This window comes from Macadamia integrifolia, unplaced genomic scaffold (genome assembly GCF_013358625.1).
Source record: "Macadamia integrifolia cultivar HAES 741 unplaced genomic scaffold, SCU_Mint_v3 scaffold2792, whole genome shotgun sequence".
Lineage (NCBI taxonomy): Eukaryota > Viridiplantae > Streptophyta > Magnoliopsida > Proteales > Proteaceae > Macadamia > Macadamia integrifolia.
Genome location: NW_024868967.1, coordinates 35,298 through 46,394, shown reverse-complemented (window position 1 = coordinate 46,394; position 11,097 = coordinate 35,298). Strand labels below are relative to the sequence as shown.

At 37.9% G+C, this 11,097-nt stretch overlaps 1 long non-coding RNA gene across 1 annotated transcript in view; it reads right to left on the bottom strand.

Annotated features, from left to right (window-relative positions):
* Positions 1 to 7,745: 7,745 nt before the first annotated feature.
* Positions 7,746 to 11,097, bottom strand: part of LOC122067259 — a 6,831-nt gene continuing 3,479 nt past the window's right edge. Inside the window, exons 3-4 of the long non-coding RNA XR_006136639.1 lie at positions 10,132 to 10,166; positions 7,746 to 8,472 (exon numbers count right to left, since the gene is read on the bottom strand). This is a non-coding gene — a long non-coding RNA (uncharacterized LOC122067259). The remainder of the gene's footprint in view (positions 8,473 to 10,131; positions 10,167 to 11,097) is intronic.

The following is an 11,097-nucleotide window of genomic DNA, read 5'->3' as shown; positions in this document are numbered from 1 at the left end:
CCTGTCTCATTTTTATTACCATAGTCTGTAGGCCTTTTGTTTATCCAAACCTTCCCTCTCCCTCCTCTACAAAGCTCTTTCCATTTCACAAGAGTGAAGATAACAGTCTTTAGCAGAAGAATCACAATTCAGATTGACCAACTTAGCTTTAACAGTAAACAGTGTCTGGATTATGTAATTCCTTGAAATTATCCATCCAAAAATGTCATTTCTCGGAACTCATACGGTAGGGGAAAGGAACGACGAACAGGGTTTCAATTAATGATACCAGAAAAAAAGTCCCTGGAATGCCTGACCTGGCTCTGATGGGGTTTTGTATAAACTTGGGTAGTCTAGTGACAATGAATAACACATATGTATGTGATCATTATATGTAGAAAAAAAAAAAAAGAGTGTGCGTATCAAACAACTGTTCGAGTAGCATTTAATGCTACTATTGAATTCAAAAAGTATTTTTTTTTTTTTTTGTTGGATCTACTAAGATGACCACTGGTTTCAAACCACCAAATTTCAGCACTCTTAAAATGTAAGTTGCTGAGCTTATCTGATCATATCACTGAATAAATGTGTTTTGATTCATTTTTCATTTGTTTTGTATCCAATATCATAATTTCTCAACTTGTTAGATGGATTGAGTTTAAAAACCAGAATACAAAGATGCTCATACCACATATGGGGAACACTCCCAAAGTGAAGCCAAGAGCCGTCGAAAATGCTAGTTGGTTCGGTTCTGCTCCCCTGCAAAAATGGGAAGACGAAAATTCATGAAGCTGATTACCCTTTAGCAAAGATTATACGGTCTTCAGTCCCAAAACTATCATCTTTTCAAACTAATTAACTACAGAGAAATATAATCGATCCAAAAAGAAATAAAGCAAACTTCTTTAAGCGATACCAATGAATTCCAAAAACATCGAATTGCTAAATGCTCAGTTTTCAAACAAATTAACGACCACTGTGTAAAGAAAAACAGGAGTTGGTTTGAATATCTACTGAGAAACTTGAAACGAATACCCAAATGAAAAAACTAGAAAAAAAAGAAAAAGATGTTGGAGAAGACCCATTATACCTTTGGAGAATTTGCCGAACAGGATCCACGACCTTCCTGTTGAACCATGAGATCAACCCAATCCTCGCGATCGGCATTTCCAATAGAAACCCTTCTCGTGATAGGAAATAATGAAGAGGAAGCAAACCCTTCTTATTGGGTTCCCTCGAGATCAAATCATGAAGCCAAATTAGGGTTTCTTGGATTGTAAATTTGTAATTTATCAACCAAAGAGCCCCTTTATTCTAGTTTCCTTTTCCAGTGAGAGGAATCTGAATCAAGCATTTCTTAGTTTATGAGGTAACCGTTTTCAATGAAAATTTCAGTTCTATTTCTGTTGATTTAAAAATCTTCACACGTTGTTGGGTTCGGATTGAAGGAACTGGCACAGGACATTCAGAATCAAAGAGCAGAGGAAACTGATTAAAAATGGAGATTTTGTTCCCTTTTAATTACAACTGTCTTTATTGTTATCTTGAAGAGGATGATCTGTGAGTTGAAGTGTTGGTGAAGGAAGCGGCGAAGAGTGGAATTAATTTATAAATTATAATGGCAATTTTATGAACACGTATAGTTGGCTCGTCAGATAATCCTGTGATGGTAGAGCACTCTTCCTTTGTGATTCAATGAGAGACTTATCCTGCACTTGCCACCACACAGCCACTGGTCGGACTCAAATCCTCTTCGCTAATAGTAAATAGTAGTGAGGATTAGTGAGGATTCGATGGTTGGAAGGGTCTTGGTATATACACAAGAATCTTTTGTAGGGAGAAACTGAGTGGCAGTAAGCATCGACGGCTGGAATGCATGTCAGGGCCCTCCCAATCGTCAGATACTCATTGCCACTCATTGTTAGTTGTAGAGGATTTGATTCTCTAACATGTACTTTAACCATCTGATGTTCACTTTCATTCACTACCTTCCTGCAGAGGATTTTTGTGCTCATTGATCATAAATATACGCTACCTACATGCTCAAAAATACCTTTGTATTGTTTCCCGAGATTCTATGCAAATCAAAAAGGGTGTACTAGTTCATGAGGCTTCTGTTATTAGGTTTGGGAAAGGGCATAATGTACCTAGTCATTCAGTTTCACAAAGAGACTGTTTTCTAACTCAAACCCATGCAAAAAAAAATTGTGTTCATAATTTGAGATAAAAAAAAATGTATTATTTTAAAAATAGTATATTAAAAAAACATATATATTACAAAATAAGATTGAGTTTCTCTTCCCCATGGAAGGACAAATACTTACCATGATACCTTCGGACAAGCATAAAAAGGGCAGTTTCAATCTTATACAATAAGAGAGACAATGAATGATATTGAGAGTACGAACATTAGGATAGCCTAATGATGGTAGCTTTGGCTTGTGGAGCTGGCACCCAGGGGAGGAGGTCGTGGGATTGAACCCTATCGTATGCATTGTGTGTGTATGTGTGTGTTTTTTTTATTTATTTTGTACCCACCTGTGGATTGCCAAGATGGTTAAGACAAACTGGAAATTATGTGGATTAGATGCACGATCTTAGGTTCAATTTCCCATCAAACACTCGCCTAATCTAGTGATGACAACTTCAGTTTAAAGAGTTCACCATAAGAGGTTGTGAAATCCAACTTTGTAGTATGCATGTATGAGTGATTGGGTTTGTGTGAAAGAGAGAGAGGGTGTTGCCACATATGGAGAAGTAGGTACGCTTAATATAGTGATGACAACTTTAGCTTAAAGGGTTCACCGTAAGAGGTTGTGAGATCCAACTTTGTAGTATGCATGTGTGAGTGATTGGGTTTGTGTGAAAGAGAGAGAGGGTGTTGCCACATATGGAGAAGTAGGTAATTAAGTAGGTAAGTCACACGAGATGTGTGTGCTGCGGATCTCCTGGTCAAAAAGGTAGATGTAGGGAGGATACGGTTAATAAAGCTAATGGATCCCCACTACCTCAGTGTAAATGGAGACAAAAATAAGATTAGTATTGTGTATTAAGCTAGAGTAGGTGTTCTATTAATGAATTCAAGAATCAGAATCGGATGGATCCCCACTATCTCAGTGTAAAAGGAGACAAAAATAAGATAAGTACTGTGTATTAATTAAGCCAGAGTAGGTGTTCTATTAATGAATTCAAGAATCAGAATCGGATTGACCGGTCAATTCATATTGGAATCGGCTTTATCCCAATTTTTGGCTTGATTCCTTCTAAAATCTAGGGTTAGGGCAGATTTCATCCAATTTTTGCCAATTCCTAATAGATTTTGGTTGGAACAGAATCGGTCAATTTGTAATATTTAGCTCCTGAATCTGATTAGTCAATTAGAATTGGAAAAATCTCTGAATGACCTTTTTGGAGGGTAAAAATTCATGTTCTCGATCCTTTTTAGATGTGACTCATCATCTTTTTCTTCTTTATTTATTTATTTATTTTTTTTCATATTGTTGATCCAATCTAGGTGAAATAAGCTTGAGTTTGTTATTGTTGTAGCTATATCAGAATTGACTAAGAATCCCATAACTCGATTATAACAGGACAAGGTCATTTTGCTCAAACTTGACCAATTAACATGAGTATCGACCAAGTTGACTCCAGATTAGGATTAGGATCAGGATACATGCTTAAAATCCTAACTAGTCCTCATCAATACCACCTTCCATATTTTGTGACCAATTTCACCCTGACTAGATAATCATTTTCTTACCACATGAGATTAAACTGACAATAACAATATGTTCACAAAATTTGGAATCCAAAAGCTACCACGTGGCAAATATTAGGGTTAAGTAAAAGTCAAGCTCTCTATATATCTAAAGCCAGGTTTAAAAACATTGGGTCAGGCCAGGTTGGATTGGACTGGGTGGCCCATTCAAACAGGATTGATGATGAATGCAAAATCACACTTGAAAAGAGATTTTCCTTTAAGTTCAGACGAAGTGTTCCTAAACCCACCTTCCATTCACTGTGGCCCACCGTGAACAAAAAAAATAGGGTGGGAGAGAAGAGTACTACACATGGCTTTTCTTTGTGTGGATCAGAGAACCTAATCCACTATTGGGAGAGAGTCTAAAAGAGAAGGGATCACATTTGGACCATCCCATCATTCAGCCACTAGTGTAGGAAAACTTTATTCTATAATTCATATTTAAGGATTTCAAAAATTCTGAAATACATTCATCAAAACTATACCTAAAGAACACACTGAGTACACTAAAAGTGAAGAAGAGAAGAACAACAACAATAATAACCAAACGCCGCCATAAAATCTCTATGGACTTTCCCAACTATAATTTTAAGATTCACGAGACATTTTTGGGAGAGATGAGTGGAAACAAGTGAAGTAATTCCGGTTCAGCATTTCCCGGTCTGCACCTGGGTGAAGAATGCAAGTAAAACCTTCTTTCTTTGATAGCTATCTCTTCTTCTTCTCTGTCAATCTCAGACAATACCCACTTCCCTTCTTCTTCTTCTTCTCCTTTGATGGAAAGGTTTGAGAAAGCCTTTGATGGGGTGCTCAAAGGGCTTGCAATGAAGCTGAATTTAATGGACTCACAAGGGGAATGAAACCCAGCTATTGAATGTTGGAGAATGGTTGAACCTGGTTTGCTATGCAAACCGGGTTTAGCTACCTTGAGCTTTGAGATCATGTATTTCCTTCTTTCATGGAGTTTGGACATTGACCTCTTGAATCCTGTGACCTTCGGTGCTTCCCCTTCATTGCCTGGGGATTGTCCGGTTAACCGTTGAACAAGCTCCCGGAATCTGGTTGTATCGGTCTGAATGAACATCGTCACGGGTGCCGATTTATCCATCAATCTTGTGTGAATTGAGTAGTTAACCAGTACTGAGACTAGACCTAGTAGTCCAAGATGTATACCTTGGTCAAGAGAATGTGTATATATATATATATATATCTCATTGCAAGGGGAGAGGAGAGAGAAAGAGAGATCTTATAAAGTAGGTAAAATTGGTTCCACTTTATTAAAGTAAAAGATGTAACTTATAAGGGAAACGAAGACCACAAATATTGGCTTAGGATCACTCTTAAAAATACTAGACCTAACTTACCAAGAAAATACATGGATAATATTAACATGGAATTAGCCTGATAAGAGAAAGAGAACACCTAACTCACCAAGAAAGAAGATGGAAGTCCACATTGAACAAGCTATGCTATTAATATATTGGGTATAGTGTTGTTAATTGGTCGGTTCAGTTCAATTTCGGTCGGGTTAAATCTGTTTTGGGTTAAGAATAGGTGAAACCTAAGCTTGCCCGATAAGGGAAAGTTTGGTTTTGGTTCAGTTTTGGTTTGTTTCGGTCTTATCTTATGTGGCTGTTATTGATTGATATCGGGTTTGGTTTAGTTTGGATTGAGTTGATTTCAATTTTATTTTGTTGGTTTGATATCAGGTTCGGTTGGTTTTGATCAGATTTTAGCATACATCATCGGTTCAGTTCAATTTCAGATTGACGTTTTGGTCGATCTATAAAATTGAAGTTGCAATTGTTCACTATCAGTCCGGCTGATTTCAATTCTTTGTTAGTTTCTCTTCACTGTCCCTTGTAAGTTCCTTATTGGTTTATTATCGGTTGTCTTATCTTTTAATGGAAGAAGGATAGGTACGCTAGTGGGTCACCTTGGAATCTTGCGTGCTAGCAGAATTTTAATCGTAGGATTTGATCATTTTAAATAAACGTGTTGGATGGGGAGAAAAAAATTCAAACATTCAATCTACCATTGCTACATCTTTTTCTCTTTTCCTCCTTCTCTCTCCCCTGCCCCTGTACTGACCATAGTTAGCAAATTCGGATTCGGGAATTATTCGGGCGGAGAATTATTCGGAATAATTCGATTGATTAATTTAAGGATTCGGTCAAAAAAGCGGTCAAAAAAGCTTATTGGGTTTTTTTTTTAAATTATTTTTTATTGTTTTTTTTTAAATAATATTTAAATGGACCGAATGATTCGGTTTAATTCGGATTCGGTCATGAATTATTCGGCCGAATTGATAACATTGGTACTAACTCGTGCTGTTGATCACTTCTGCTACCTTCAGCCCCTTCGCCTCGATACCTGCTGCTTCACCCCCCCCCCCCCCCCCCCCCCCACAACAACTTGAAGTACTACCTCCATAGGACCTTTCTATTCTAAAAAACCCTAATCCGGATCAAATTACAATTGCCAACCTAATCCGGATTAAACTACAATTGCCCTCAAATAAAAAAATTCGAGTGGGGGGCTGCGCCCCCCTATACCCCCTGCTGTGCAGGGGGGCCTCCTGCCCCCCTTGCAACCCCCACGGCCCGCTAACCGGCTAGCGGGACCGCCGTCCTAGCTGTTTAGGTGCTGCACCAGTACTCCCTGGATTAAACTGCGACGGAATACAAGACATCATACACCAACATCTCTCTCTCTAGCTCGCGCTTCTGCTCCCCTCAGCCCCTTCGCCTTGATACCTGCTGCTGCCCCTTTGCCGCTTCACCCCTGCCTCGTTGCCCCCTCCAACAACTCTGAAGTACTACCCTCCATAAAAGCTTTATATTTCTCAAAAAAAAGAAAAAAAAAAAAAAGCCCTAACAGGAGATGGACAATTGCAGCCTCAACAAAGGAAAACAAATTTTGAATTTCGCAATTGGTGTGTCTCTCAAGCAGTCAACACAGATTCTTCCTTCCATTGATTTGCAGGGTAGTTCTTTGGCCACGGGGTTTTCTTTCGTTTTTCCTAAAGAAAGTGAAAGAAAACTCAAACTATTAAATAAACAATCACACTGAAAAGAAGGGACTATGGCTCGTATTGATGAAGTCATGAACTGAAAAAAGAAGTTTGATTGAGATACCCAACCTCTTCATTTGGAAGACCATGATTAGCTTTCTCTGTGTGGCCTGAGGCCTCTGCAAATACGATTGGTGGTGATTGGCTATGTCATAAAATTGGTTTTTTCTTTTTCTTCATTTCTTTTAGTTATTTGAACAATGAAGTCATAAACTGAAAAGTGGGGTTTGATTTATTGAATACGATGGATGATGTACTTTGTTACTCTTCAGGTTTCAAACTTTGATCAGGGCCTTTCCCGTCCCCATTGTTGATATAGATTTTTATCTTCTTGAATGATTCAACCATAGATAAATGGAACGCAGAGAAGAAAAAGGAAATAGAGAAGAAAAAGGAAATAGTGAGGGTTAGAAATGAAGATTGACCGAATTTGTGGAAGGGAGTCGGAGCTGGAGAACTTTTTTTTTTTTAGCTGAAAGTGGGAGCCGAAGCCGGAGAAGGAGAGTGATAGGGAGAGGGGGAAGAAGAGGTACTGTAGAGCGCCAGTGGTGGGCAAGTTATGTAAGACAGTGGGTACAAACAGATGAGATCATTTATGTTTCATCTAATAGTCAGCAAATGTTAGCATACCTTATATATTCCTGAGTAACCTGCTAGCATGCTCACCTTTTTTCCCTTTTCAATATAAAATATTTAAATTTCATCAAAAAATTTCTTATTCTATTGGTTTTTTCGATTTTGATCCATTAGGTTGGTTTACCTGTTTGATTGTGTATACCTGAACATTGCTTAAGACATCTTTTGCAAACACCTTGCAAAGGTGCACGCGAAAGCAACAATAACTTTCCAAACGAAGGAGGAATTACTTCACCGATGATCATTATTGGGCTTGAATGGTGCCAAGGAATAGTGAAAGGCATTTCAGACCTCAAATAAACAAGGGAAAGAATAATAATACACTTCCTTCAATGATCAAGGAAAACTTTTTCGTATATGTTAACCATATGGTCGAGATGGATTACAAAATTTGACACATACATACACCATTAAAATAGGTGTTCTATCTATCTAGATTAGATTAGACCACCACATTTTAAAATTGATTGGCAGCATTAGGAGATGTAAGTGGAAACAAAGGAAGTAATTCCGGCTCAACATTTCCCGGTCTAGACCGGAGGAAAGGATGTAAATAAAACCTTCTTTCTCTGATGGCTTTCTCTTCTTCTTCATCATCTTGACCAGAGATGGAAAGGTTTAATAAAGCTTTAGATGGAGTACCCAAAGGGCTTGTAGTGAAAGCAAAGCTACCAGAGTTGGAAGGAGAGAAAAACCGGTCCATGGACTCATGAAAACCGGTTTGAGATGTGTGTAGAACAGATAAACCTGGTTTTACTATCTCCAGCCTAGATTTTGTGTGTTGCCGCCTCTCATGGAGTCTGGATGTGGGTCTCTTGACGCCTGTGACCTTCATAGTTGCCCCTTCATTAGTAGGAGGTGCAGTGGGTGTTTGCTGATCACAATCTGTGGGTGGACAGGTTAAGCGTTGAACCAGTTCACGGAAGCTGGTTTTATCTGCTCGGATGAATGTGGTCGATGGTTTTAAAACCTGGTTTGCCGGTTTCTCCATCTATCTGCCTTCTGCCACTATCAACTCTTCAATCTACCAAATTTACATCAAGGGTGTCAATTTGAAATCAAAACTGAATAAATCGAACCAAAATCAAATCAAATGGCTTGTGTTATGTATATATTTTATCGGAGGAAGACTAGGGGAGGGCGGGGGAGCAACATGGTATTTTTGCGCCCGCTTATGTCTGGTGGTAGACAACACCAGATTGGTAGGGTTCTTTTTCCATAATTTATATATACTTACCCTCAGAGAGAAGATTTTTATTTCTTCTCTGCTAGGCCAATAGCATTTTTTGGCGACATGAATTATTGATTTGGGTAGTCTGATTTTAAGATAATTGGTGTACATCTATTATATGCTACTTGTCCAATTTGGTCATCTACCTCAACATACATGTATGTGTCTCAAATGTGGGATTTTCTATATGGCTTTTCACTAGAGATTGTTAATCTCATGTTCACCTCACTTAAACTTTTGAAACATTTTTCAAACTCTAAATGACACTTGGCAATGTTAGATTGATGCAAAATTTTAATCATAATTCGATGGTGACAAAGAAGATCACATGACCACCAGATTTAGACCACAATTGAATTACATTGTAAAGATGGAAAGTTTATGATAGAGCTTAAAGTCATTAATTTAAAGTTTTTCTCTTCTAGATAAACTAAAATAAGAATTGTATTAAAATGTCAACCAAATTTATGCATATTTTCATAAAAAATAAAATATTGACTTATATATGGTGAGACATATTCAATGATAATTTATGTTTTGTGACATTGGTGATGATGTCCTGATGATGATGAATACTGATAAATTGTCTAAGAAGTGTACCAAGAAGGGCAGGGAAAATTCAGCCGCCATGAAAGATAGCTTAAAAGATCAACTAACATATAATTATGCTCATAGGTTGACATAGAGTTAAGCAAATAATATAAGCATTTTTTTTTTTCTTTCTAATTTGTTGTTTGTGGGGGTTTAGTTTTCTAACTAGACCAAACAAACATGGATTGGAAGAACACAGTGAAAGATTCTAAAATCCACTGCACCTTACAGTTTAAATTAGACCTGTTTAATTTTTTTCCATGCAAAAGGCTTCTCCTGTGGGCATACCCATGAGCTTCGAGTACTCTTCTCTCAGAGTGACTCAAAACCCTTTTGGGTCTTCCTTTCACAAGGCTAAAAGTAATATTAGAAGGGCTGAAGGGGTTAGCTCTATGTCATGAAAGGGGAGAGGGAAAGTTAATAGTGTTTTTGTTATGTGAATAGGTAATTAAGAGACCTTGATCAAGGTTTAATTATTCATAAAATTTTAATCTCATCCAACTTGTCATGCGACAAAACTATAAAGGTTCCTACCATTGCGAGGTCTGAGAAGAGTCATAATGGAACAACCTTACCAATATATATATGCCTCTCTATAAAACCGACTCCCTTTCTTTATATCTTGGAGTACTTGAGATCAAAGGATAAGCTAGACTATTACCAAAAAAAAATTATATAAAACAGCATAGAAATCCATGGAATCGCTTAACTTTGAAGCCTAATTTAAACAGTACAAAAGAAAATAAGAATCCCAGACTCATTAGAATCCAAATTAAGCTCTCTCTATATATGAAACCTTATACACTTTTGAATGAAGAAGAAGAAGAAGACCAGAAGATGAAAGGATTTCTTATAACGTACCTGTAAAGCCTGCCTTTGATTACTCCCTGGGCACCCTAGAGAAACACATTAATCTGTTCAGAAATAAATATGAGCTGCCGGAGACGTTTCTCCACAAAGTTGCATGTTTCTTCTATAGAGAGAGAGAGAGAGAGAGAGAGAGAGAGAGAGAGAGACAGAGAGTTATAGGAAAAAACCTTGATGCCAGTGTAAGGACAAAAGAAAGGGAACCGCAGGAGCTCACTGTTTGTTGAAAAAGTGGAAAATGAACTAGTCCAATTTTGCCTAAATACGTCTCTCTCTCTCTCTCTCTCTCTCTCTCTCTCTCTCTCTCTCTCTCTCTCTCTCTCTCTATATATATATATATATATATATATATAGCTGATGAAGTCATGAAGAAGTAGTAGGAGTAAAGTAGGGATTAGGGATTCGGTCAGAAAAATTATCCTTATAATGGCTCCTGATGATGATGATATTATTGGTAGTCTAGTTGGTCAAACTCGCCCAAATGCCTACCTAGATTGGAATTAATTAATGATTGACAGGTATTGTCTTCTCCTGTTTTGGAAACCAAAGGAAGTAAATCAGATTCATTAACTTGTTCAACATGACTTTAGACTAAAAGAAGTTTAGAAAAGCTAATAGGACTCAAAGTCTGCCGATGTTTTTTTTTTCCCCTCTTATGATGAAGAACCCTTGAATGGATCCCCGGCTCCTCTCCAAAGAGCGTCCAACGACCACGCCGATGGTCCACGCGTGGAGACGAGCAATCCAACGGCTTCGGTTGTTGAACGACCTTGACGATTGATGTGGTGGTTTTTGAATTCGACTCGTCTCCCTCTTTCTCTCTTCACACCACGCTACCGCCCCCTCTCAACTACTCTGTACTCACCATCGTTCAAGGCTTAAGCAGATTTTCGAACAGCCGTGGAAACCCTACCGTTGTTCAGTGAGTAAGTTCTTTTTTTTTTTTTTTTTTTTTTTTTT